The sequence below is a fragment of the Felis catus genome, chromosome B4 (assembly GCF_018350175.1).
Source record: "Felis catus isolate Fca126 chromosome B4, F.catus_Fca126_mat1.0, whole genome shotgun sequence".
In the NCBI taxonomy this organism is placed as follows: Eukaryota; Metazoa; Chordata; class Mammalia; order Carnivora; family Felidae; genus Felis; species Felis catus.
Genome location: NC_058374.1, coordinates 103,254,663 through 103,266,922, shown reverse-complemented (window position 1 = coordinate 103,266,922; position 12,260 = coordinate 103,254,663). Strand labels below are relative to the sequence as shown.

At 39.0% G+C, this 12,260-nt stretch overlaps 1 long non-coding RNA gene across 2 annotated transcripts in view; it reads right to left on the bottom strand.

Annotated features, from left to right (window-relative positions):
- Positions 1–287, bottom strand: part of LOC111561484 — a 52,421-nt gene extending 52,134 nt beyond the window's left edge. For both annotated transcript variants that reach the window (XR_006600893.1, XR_002744131.2), the window contains exon 1: positions 122–287. This is a non-coding gene — a long non-coding RNA (uncharacterized LOC111561484). The remainder of the gene's footprint in view (positions 1–121) is intronic.
- Between the last annotated feature and the right edge of the window lie 11,973 nt (positions 288–12,260).

Below are 12,260 nucleotides of genomic sequence, written 5' to 3'. Positions count from 1 at the left end.
CACACACACACACACACACACACACACACACACATTTAGAAACACTACCATATGCTGTTTTTCCAAACTGTTCCTCAGCAACCATACTGTGAATTAAAACCACCCTGGGTATTCAGCTTACTGCTTGTCATGAACACATTTTCAAATGCTTCTTTAGTTCATGCCTTCTTCTCTGAGAGTCCACGTCTCTGTACAGTCTTAGCCGTTTATATCAATAACCTCGCTCCTCCTGGGTCAACAGCTGATTGGATCACTGGCGGGCATCTGACCCTTGTGCTGGTCCACCAGAGCCCCTCACTCAAGAATTTGAACTAGGAGTTCCAGAACCTGGGAATCAACTAGAGTTAAAGAGGTACTGTAGTTTCAAGAACCAGGGTGGGCATTTGGGTGTAATTGTACTGATAAGGAAGCTGCAAGAACCAGATTTCAGAGAGAAGAAGGTTAAATAATAGACACTCAGAAACAGGCAGAAACATGAGGCCATGTGAAAAGAGAAAGTGGAAACAAGACCAAGAATATAAGACAACAAATCTTTCTTAATTACTGACAACTTCCCATTTTTTCATGAAGCAACAGATTTTCTGACCTGGGATCCTTCAAGATATCCCAGAATTCTTGTTAAAAAATTCATCTTCCTTTAAGAGAGCTTAAATGGGCCTTTATGTCTTACAACCAAAAAATATCCCTGATTATGATCTCCCTTACCTTCTTATCTTGTTCTTTTTTTTTCCCCCTCTCATCTTCCTTGGTTTTCCCTGACCCAAACAAAGGGTAATGCCATCTGAATATTGTCTCTTAATCTCCAAATTAGGCCCAGAAATTGCATGGCAGATAATCAATTCATGGCAGATAAACTTTCACAGCATCAGAACAGAAATGACAGGATCAATTGAACCCCACAATCTAAGCTTCCATTTTGTACACCAAATTTGAGGCACTGCAGCAGGTAATTTACAGTTTCTTTTTTTGTCCTGTTTGGAATATTTAAGTTACTTTCTGTTCATTAGAAGTACCTGAGAGCTGAGCGGTAAACTAAAAGAAATCTAAACTAAACTAAGCGGTAAACTAAAGAAATCACTCTTATGCACAAAATCAAAGATTTCAACTTTGGATGGAAGATTAGACAGGAAAAAAACTATTCAGTATGATGGAATAGCAGAAGGCCTCAGGGTTAAGAGAGGATTTTTAAAGACAAAGTATACTTCAATATCCCTGAAGGAATGTGTCGGAAGAGAGGAAGGTTGACAATATATGTCAGTATACTTAGGATTTCAATTCACCCTGAAATCAGCAGATTAAGGACACCTTATTAAATCAAGACATGTACTATATGTTATGGCCAAAAACTAGACCAATAAAACAAAATCAGAAAGTTAAATATGTCCACTAAAGACTATCATTTCTTTTTTTTTTTTTTTGCCTATAATATTATTTTTTTAGGTGCATAAGTACTACTAGTAGAATCTAAATGTGTTACATGAATATAAATAATTCATTATTTTTATTACTATCGTGGTCCAGATAAGTGTTTGAACTCAATCAACATTTTTCATATACTCATAGGATATTGGCAGTATAGGAATTAGTCATCAACTCTTCTTCAGCAACCTTTCAAAGGTGAGAGTTACTGGTCTCCTATAGATGATGCAATAGGATTCTGAGAACTATATAAAATAATGCTACCCAAGGACACATGACATAGTACATACAACATACTAGAGTCAATGTTGTAACCTCAGTTTATCTGGCTCCCAAATAAACTCGCTACTACACCAAGTCCATATATTTCCATATACAGGTGATCCTTGAACAAACAGGTTTGAACTGTACAGGTCCCCTTATAAGAGGATTTTTTTAAACAAATACAGCACTGTAAATGTATTTTCTCTTTCTTATGGTTTTCTTAATAGCATTTTCTTTTCTCTAGCTTACTTTATTCTAAATACAGTATATAATACACATACAAAATATATGTTCATTGGCTGTTTATGTTATCAGTAAGGTTTTGGTCAACAGTAAGCTATTAGCAGTTAGGTTTTGGGGGAGTTAAAGATTACACGTGACTTTTGACTGCATAGGGGGTCAGCACCCCAATCCCTGCACCGTTCAAGCATCAACTATATTTTGTTTTTAAATGTAATATATAGACTGAAAAGAAGCCAAATCTCCCATTGGAGTGTTCACAAAAATTGCACAATAAATGACAAAGCAAGAAGTCTTCAGGGCTACTGGGGCTGAAGAAGCAATGTTACAACACAGCAATAAGGATCAAGGAATGAATGAGTTTGAGCTACAAAGGACATTAGGGTCCATGTTCATAACCAGTGAGCTACAAAACCACTTTAGTCTGTGTAAACTGTAAATCTATTCTTCAGCGTGATTCCAGTCATTCTTAATCCATTGTAGTGTCATCATAAAGTTTTGAACTTAAAAGAATGAATTCATTCTTGGTGTTGCTATAGGTCATATCTGGATACAAACCAGAGGCATAAGTCCTTGCCTTTAAAGAGTCTTTAAAATTATTCTAAGCCTGCTTCTGGTCCTTTCTCATTGCCACTGATTACTATACCTCATTTTTAATTCATGCCTGTTTAAGCCTGTCTAGGTTTGTGGGAGGAAAATGATAGATAGATAGATAGATAGATAGATAGATAGATAGATAGATGATAGATAGATAATAGATACATAGATAATCTAAGTTTGGGACTATCTTCTGAGCTTTGGCAACCAACTTTTGGCTCATGGACTTGAGTTAGGAGTTTACTTTCAGTTCCATGCATTGTTCTCATTTTGTTATAAATCACTAATTTTGTGTGTTTGGGTTGACTTGATTTTCTTTTTCCATACTTTCTGTTCTCATATGACCCACTCTCCGATTTAGGCAGCAGTTTAGGTGGTTTAGAATAATAACAGGGGCGCCTGGGTGGCCAGCCATTTAGTATCTAACTTCGGCTCAAGTCATGAACCCACAGTTCATGAGTTTGAGTCCCACATTGGGTGAGCACAAACCCTGATTTGGGTAAAACACAAGCCACCCCTTTGGGTAAAACACGGGCCCTGGGTGAGCCCCATTTCTCTCTCTCTCTCTCTCTCCCTCCCTCCCTCCCTCTCCCTCTCTCTCTCTCTTTTTGTCTCCCTTTCTCACTCTGCCCCTCACTCACTTGCGTCCTCTCTCTCTCTCTTAAAAAAAAAAAAGAATAAACAACAAAAGTGTCAAATATTTTAACTTTTGAGTTTCTAGGACCTGGGCTTTATAACTTCAAAAGTAGCTAAATAAAGAGCTTAAGGCATAAATATGTGCTATTAATAGCATCCTTGTGAGATCATACTATCAACCAGAGGCAGTGTTTACGGCTCACTTTGGAAATCAGATCTGGGAAAGATAATGACTCAGAGAAAGGAAGACAAGAATATGGATTCTGGGTCTCTACAGGAGTCCCATGCCCTGACATTACCCATAGTCCAAATCCAGGATTTGTGGCAGAGGAGTGAGGGAGATGGAGAATGAGAGAGTCTTGGACTTCCTTCTCTCAGATGTTACACAGAGACTCTGAGATCCAGGGCTCAGTAAGGTGCAGGACCAGTGGGGTAATATTGACTACAGGGAATGTATAGGCAGAGAGAGACTAAGCTCATAGAGATCCCATGGCCCCAAAAGGGACAACTACCAACAAAATTTTCTCCTTCCCACTAGACCATGAGCTAGAGATAGTTTAGCAGCAACCTGCAAGGGTTGATGAACAGGACCAGAAAAATAATGTCCATCTCAGCACAGTCCTGAGTGAATTTGTCAAAACAAGCAACGAAAGATGTAAAGCCTCCATACCCCTTCATTGATCCTCTATAAACCATCCTAGACATTGGCTACAAGCTTGGGGTATGGGATGGTGAAACCCTGAAATGACTGAGATGATATCTCAGCCACTGACGGTAACCAGCACTCAAAATGGATATTAGTTTCAAAAACAGGAAAATGATACAAGTTATGTTTCTTACCCACATGTATTTGTGAGCTGTTACTCCTACCTTGCTAGCTCAGCTTTTCAATTCATGCCTTTATGAACTGTGATTACTTTAGAACACTGTTCCACCTAACTCCTAGATTTAACAAGCATCCGTTGCTTTACCACAATTCCAGAAGAAACCAACCAATACTTTTAGTCTTAATTCTTTGAGTCTTCCTGATAATCTGGTATCCAAAACACCCAACTATTCTTTGCCAGTCTTAATACTAAGAATGTGATCTAAAGAAAAAAATAGAGGGTCACCTAGATTGCTCAGTCGGTTAAGCATCCAACTTCAGCTCAGGTCATGATCTCACGTTTGTGAGATCGAGCCCTGCCTCAGGTTATGATATCACAGTTTGTGAGTTCGAGTCCCATGTTGGGCTCTGTGCTGACAGCTCAGAGCCTGGAGCCTGCTTCGAAATCTGTGTCTCCCTCTCTCTCTGTCCCTCCCCCGCTCACACACACTCCTTCTCTCTTGCTCCCTCTCTCTCTCTCTCTCCCTCTCTCTCTCTCAAAGATAAACATTAAAAGAAAAAGAAAAAGAAAGGAAAAATGGAGAAAAGTTGGTTTTTATTTAACTGCAAAACATCAGAAATAGTTGCATCAGAAATGGTTGCATTTTAGGGGCGCCTGGGTGGCTCAATCGGTTAAGCCTCCCACCTCAGCTCAGGTCATGATCTCGTGGTCCGTGAGTTTGAGCCCCGCGTCGGGCTCTGGGCTGATGCCTCAGAACCTGGAGCCTGCTTCCGATTCTGTGTCTCCCTCTCTCTCTGCCCTCCCCCATTCATGCTCTGTCTCTCTCTGTCTCAAAAATAAATAAACGTTAAAAAAAATTAAAAAAAAAAGAAATGGTTGCATTTTAAAGACAGGAAAGAAGATATGCAGGGATTAAGCAAGTTTTCTGTGATTACAAAGGTCAAACTTTCAACAAGATGAAGACTTTTATTTTTTTATGATTTACTTTTGTGGATGGCTATGTGGTACGTCAGACAGGAGGAAGGTCAATTAAGGCAGCATTCTGGAAAAGATTGTCTCAATTGACTACATATATGGCAAAATCAGAGTGTGGGGCATATCTATGGCAGACCTGGGCGGGGGGGGGATTAGGATCGTGTTGTTCAAAGCTGGGGAGCACAGGTTGGATTACCAAAAGCCAGCAGATATTCTGAAATTGGAATTAAGGTCAAACATGTACACCAAATCCATGCTTCTAAGCCACACTTCTAAGTCTGGGGGCCAATATTGTCTACCAGCGGGGTGCCTGGGTGGCTCAGTTGGTTAAGCATCCAACTTCGGCTCAGGTCATGATCTCACGGCTGATGAGTTTGAGCCCCACGTCAGGCTCTGTGCTGACAGCTCAGAGCCTGGAGCCTGCTTCATGTTCTGTCTCCCTCTCTCTCTCTCTCTCTCTGCCCCTCCCCTGCTCACACTGTCTCTCTCTGTCTCTCAAAAATAAATAAACATTAAAAAAAAACTTTTAGTTACACTACCAGCAATAACAAAAACATAAGGCGGTGGGGGGGTGGGGAGACATAGTCTCTTAAGAAACAGATTTTCCTACGGGGGAGACATAGTCTCTTAAGAAACAGATTTTCCTACAGTTGATAAAGCATTTTAGGAAGCCTTGCAGAATCATTTGGATTAATGGCCTCCTATAGAATACACAAAAACATTGTATCACATTATTTTAACTAGAAAGTCTGTGCAGCCACCTAAGAGTTCCTAGAACCACAAGGTGCTTTATACCTCGGAAAACATCTGTGTCATTTAAAATCATGCTTACTTTGAACATTGTACATTACAGAATTCAGTATGTGCTTTATAATATAAACTCTCCTTAGTTTCTTTTGTCCCTTAGCCTGTTTTACTCTTCTTTCATACATTTTTGCCTTGGGCCCCAATTCCCAGGAGTGGAAGGCTTTTTCTAAATCATACGCACCCTTCCTAGGGGCTAATAAAGATTGATTGATACAAAATATGCTCTTTCATATTCTCTGCTTGCTTGTCAATTTATGATTTCTTCAAGGCCAAATTCTTGTCACTGCCCTCACTAGAGTGAAGGTCAGTCCCAGGGAGAGGTTCCACGTATCCAGCGAGGTCATGACCCGACCGTGACATCTGCATTCTCTTTTCTACACTTAAAAACAATGTATTGGTGCCACAGGGCATCAGTATAGTCAGACCTTTGTTAGAAGACAGATTCATTCTGTATAAAAGCATTCTCTGAAGAGTAACGTTTCACTTCTTTTTCCTTCAAAAACTTGTTTTCCCGCTGTGTCTGATAGAAAAGCAGCTATTAAGAAATGATTCTTTTTAAAACCTTAATGTCTTTCCCTGTGTTTCATGCTATTAAATTACTATAATTCCATCAGATTGCATATTGATATTGCATAAAGAATCCATATACTAAAGCCATAACTGTTTAAAATATAAATAAAAATTTTTACCAGGCATCTGACATTCTACATAGTGAAATGGAAATTCAACTTTGTAATTCTCTATGGTCCCTGAATTTTTGATAAACTACTTGATAATTTAATTTACTTTTCTCATCCTTAACCATGCTTCAGAAAAGCAGACTATGGAGGTATAACGTTAATGTATTTGGGCATTGTCAAAACTGCTGCAAAGGAATGATACTGTACATATTTAAGGCCAGTATCCAAATATTCTGGAAAGCTGAACCACATAAATATAGAACACTTTATACCAGTCACTACATAGTTGGGAAACTATGCATCAGTTAAACAAAGAAATTAAACACATAGGGCCTGCTACATTTAAATATTTAAGTGCCATATTTTAAACAAATCATATTATTGTAGGCCAGAGGATTTCCAAGACAAAAAGTAAAGTCTGAAGCTTTTATAGAACACCTTTTTTTTTCTTGAGATTTTGAACTTCACACAATAATGCTTTTCATTTCTGTACTTTCTCCAAATGTTTTCAACTTCTTAGAGGCTACATTGTTTTGTAAGAATAAACTGTAGGTTTTCCAGAGAGCCTCTCTCTCCCACTCAGCTGCCCTGAGGGAATTAGAGCCTGTGCACACAACTTATTTTCATTTCCCTCACCCCAGAAATGATCAAATAAGGACTGTTTCCTCACCAACATTTCTAGGGCAAGAGCCTCTAACAAGTGCAACCTTTATCACCGCAAACATCTCTTCTCTTTCCTGCTCTGGCACGTCCAAAGAAAAAGGTTTTTTAACACACACAAACCGTGTTAGAATCGGGGCTCCAACAATTACAAAGATGCACAAGGTGAATATACAGTTCTAAGCCGTTGGAAAGTGGATACATTGAGCATCTCTGGAATCCGGCCACAAACAACCGGGAACGCTCAAGCAATGCTACAGAATCAGTACAGTGTCTTCAGAATCTGCCCCTGCTTGCCACCAAAATAGACATTTGCTGGCTGCACAATTCTCAGCATCCTGGTTCAAATAAGGATACCACATATTACATATTCTTTACTATTTTGGAGTTGCCATGGCAGAGTAGAGAAGAGATATTTTTGTTGATGGAATGTCTCCTCACAGAGCTCCTTATTTTGGCCTTCCTGACTTTCTGACGCAGTTTTCAGATTTACTTAAAAATCTTTCCAGGACTTTCTTTAAAAAAAAAAAATGATTTGAAACAATCAACATTCCAGCATCCCAGAAAGAGTAGAAGATACGTTGTTCAACATGCAAAAAAGCAGATGATTGGAATTTAACGATACGGAGTTTAGATGAAAAGAATGAATAATCTGTCAAAATTTTAATGAGCTCTTTAACTTTCAGTCCAAACTCCTGGTCCTTTCTCAGCTTCCCTTTCCTTTTCTCTTTCCACTGACTCTTGTCTTCTAGTTATTCACTGCTGCCTTACTGTGTAAAAATAAAATTAGTGTATCAGATTGGACTAGGTTATGCTATAACTTGAAAGAGAATCTTAATGGCTTCAAATAACAAGTCTTATTATTTTTTTCATATGCTGGATATCCTTTGTGGATCAGTTAGGGGCTTTTCTCTGTGCTCTTCTCCCTACCCCCTACCCCCGCCCCAGGGAATCAGGTGTATGGAATACCCACCATCTAGATCAGGAACTAATAGGCTATGGCCTCTAGGCCAAATCTGGCAATTTGATAAAACACATGGACACATTTGGGGTACCTGGCTGGCTCAGTCGGTTAAGCACCGACTTCCGCTCAGGTCATGATCTCATAGTTCATCGGTTTAGGCCCCACTTTGGGCTCTGTGCTAACACCTCAGAGCCTGGAGCCTGCTTCAGATTCTGTGTCTCCCTCTCTCTCTGCCCCTCCCCTGCTCACACTCTGTCTCTCAAATAAATAAAGGTTAAAAAATTTTTTTAAATATTCTTTAAAAACCCCACCTGAACATATTAGAGTCGATAATGAATTAACAATGATGCTTTTTAAAAAGGTGGGGGGAAGAAATGGACAGTAAAACAAAACAGAACCCATGAGATACTATTGAAATTTCTAAGAGCACCGAATCTTCACTCCGTAAATTCGTAACGGAAGGAGAATTATTATGCATTTTATCCTGCCTTTCCTGGATGAATTATATTTCAGAGTAACTAAATATCTTTGGTGGATGAGACAAGTGAATCTATTAATCAACAATACCAGTTAATAAATGCAGATAAAGTGTAGAATTAGAAAACTGCCATTTATAGGAGCGCCTGGGTGGTCGGTTAAGCTTCTGACTACAGCTCAGGTCTTGATCTTACGGTTCCTGAATTTGAGCCGCATAGAGTTCCGCGCTGATGGTGCAGAGCCTGCTTAGGATTCTCTCTCCCTTCCTTTCTCTCCGCCCCTTCCCCAGCTTGCATTCTCTCTCTCTCTTTCTCTGTCTCTGTCTCTCTCTCTCTCTCTCTCTCTCTCTCTGTCTCTCAAAAATAAAGAAATAAACTTTAAAAAAAAAAAGAAAATTGCCATTTACAAATTGTAATTAGCTAACTGGTTCAGGATATGGTCATCGATGGAGGTAATAACATTAGATTAATGGTTGATGGCAAACTATGGAATGAAGAGATCAGGCTATTACCACTCGCACCTATAGAGCAGTCTTAATAATATTAAAGTGAGATGGCCTGGCATTATATGTCATCTGATGGGATGTAATAGAAAATACTACATGTGAAAGAAATATGCAGAATTATCTATGGTATATTCTTGACAAATTCAATTTAAAACTAATTCCAAGTTTCTATATCTAAATTCCATTCTGTAGGAAATACTACAGATAGAGAAACAAAGGACATCCTAGGAAGAAATGTGTCGAATGCAGAATCCCCCAGGACACCTGATCCAGTTTCTTCAACAAGTCAATAGCAGGAAAAAACAAAGGTGAGAGGACAGCTCTACATTAGAAATAACCTAGGGGCACCTGGGTGTCTCAGTCGGTGAAGCCGCCGATTCTTGGTTTGGGCTCAGACCACGACGTTCATGAGTTTGAGCCCACATGTGCCTCTGCACTGACAGTACTGAGCTTGCTTAGGATTCTCTCTCTCTTTGCCTCTCCCCTGCTTGTCCCCTCTCTCTTTCTCTTTCTCTCTCTCAAAATATATAAATAAACAAGGGGCGCCTGGGTGGCGCAGTCGGTTAAGCGTCCGACTTCAGCCAGGTCACGATCTCGCAGTCCGTGAGTTCGAGCCCCACGTCAGGCTCTGGGCTGATGGCTCAGAGCCTGGAGCCTGTTTCCGATTCTGTGTCTCCCTCTTTCTCTGACCCTCCCCCGTTCATGCTCTGTCTCTCTCTGTCCCAAAAATAAATAAAAATGTTGAAAAAAAAATTTTTTAAAAAATATATAAATAAACTTGAAAAAAAAATTAAAGAAATAATCTAAAAGATTTAGTAACCAAATACAGTGAGAGTACCTTACTTGGATCCTAATTCAATCAACTGCAAAAAGACATTTTTAGATAAATGGGGACATTTGAATGTGAACTGAATGTTAGGTCATAATAAAATTTATTTACAATTATATGAGATATGATAATGGCATGGGGTGGTGTGAGAATATACTTCTCCTTTTTTGAGATGGATATTGATATATTTAGGGATCGAAGTGATGTGATTCTGAGACTTACTTTGAAATACTTCGGCAAAAGTAATCACAGGATTGATGAAGCAAGCATGTCAAAATGTTGATGTTCATTAAAGTTGGGTGGTGGATAATTTTTCATAATAAAAAAGTTTAAAGGAAACAGGAAGTCCTAATATAAAAGTGCCAACATCTATAAATTCCTCTTAAAAGTCAAAGTTATGGTGATCAAAATCCCAAATGTGTTCATCTTTCTTTCTTTGTTTTTCCTTTTTTTTTTTTTTTTTTTTTTTGAGAGAGAGAGAGAGAGAGAGAGAGAGAGAGCGAGAGCGAGCATGGGAGCAGGGAAGGGGCAGAGGGGGAGAAAGAATCTTAAGCTGACCATGGAGCCCAATGCTGGATTTGATTCCATGACCCTGGGATCATGACCTGAGCCAAAATCAAGAGTCAGTAGCTCAACTGACTAAGCCACTCAGGAACCCCCAAACACGTTCTTGATACTATTTGACAAAATCACTTTAAAACTTATATGGAAACTTAAAGGATCACAGAGAGCCAAGACATTTCTAAAAAAGAAAAGATCAGAGAGAACTGCCTACAAAATCTAGAGATTTATTATAATGGTGTAGTAATAAAGACAGTGAGATGCTGGCATAAGAAAAGACAAATACACCAGAGTCAAAGGACTCGATAGATTCCATATAAAAATGGATTCTTAATTTATGGCAGAGCAGACTTTAGAGAAGGCTATGAAAGGATGAACTATTCCATATACGCCACTAGGAAAATTGGTCATCTAATTATACACAAAATCAAATCAGGTAAAAATCTTAAAGGTGGAAGGCAAAACTATAAACCTTTTAGAAGACATATGTCATGACAAATAGATCATGGTTGGGGCACCTGGGTGGCTCAGTCAGTTAAGCATCTGACTTGGGCTCAGGTCATGATCTCACAGTCTGTGAGTTCAAGCCCCGTGTCAGGCTCTATGTTGTCAGTTCGGAGCCCGGAGCCTGCTTCGGATTCTGTATCTCCCTCTCTCTCTGCCCTTCCCCACTCATGCTCTGTCTCTCTCTGTCTCACAAAAAATGAATAAACGTTAAAAAAAATAAAAAAATAAAAAAAACAAATAGATCATGGTTTATTTACATAAGGAACCCCCAAGTATTTCCAAATTCCTGAACAAGCTGACAATATTTCCTGGCAATTTTTCTCTTTCTAGGTTTAAGATGTAGTTCCTGAGGTCATACTGGGGAACCCCCAGGTCAGTTCCTGAAAGTACCAGGCAGCAATATATCCCACTTGGAAAGAGAAATCTAGTGCCCACAGTAGTGTTAATGGCAGATATATAAAATCTGCTCTTAAGTTCTGAAAAATTTGACAATTGCTATGATTTTTATGTAGAAAAAGTCTCTGATCTTTTCTTTCTTTAAAGTGAAAAGAAAAGCTTTAACTATGCATTTAAATCGTCTTTTTAAGAAAGAAATTGTCATCTATACTCTGCATGTGTTTTGGGCTTTTAAAGAGCTGCACAAACAGTTATGTGTGCTTAAAAATTTTCAGCGTTCAGTTTAAATATCATCTCTTTATTTGGTTATTCCTTTTCTCTCTTCCCTGTCCTGTCCTAATCTCCATCTAGAATTAATATTACCATAATTTAATTCATCAATCTTTTCCTTTGTGACTGACTAGTGCTTTTCATGCCTTTTCTTTTTTAACGCTTTTTATTTTATTTTTTGAGAGACAGAGCACAAGCAGGGGAGGGGAAGAAAGAGAGGGAGACACAGAATCCAAAGCAGGCTCCAGGCTCTGAGCTGTCAGCACAGAGCCCAACGCAGGGCTTGAACCCACGAATGCGAGATCATGACCTGAGCCGAAGTTGGATGCTCAACCAACTGAGCCACCCAGGCGCCCCCAGTGCTTTTCATGTCTTAAGAAATTCTTTCTATCCTGAGTCAGAGAGATGTTTTACTATATCAGAGGTCAACAAACTTTTTATGTAAGGGGCCAGAGAGTAAACATTTTGGGCTTTATAGATCATACAGTCTCTGTGGCAACTACTCAATTCTGTCACTGTGAGACAAAACTGCCATAGACAATACATAATGAATGGGCATGGCTATTTTTCAATAAAACTTTATTTATGGACACTGAAATTTGAATTTTATATAATTTTCACATATCACAAAATGTTATTATTGGAG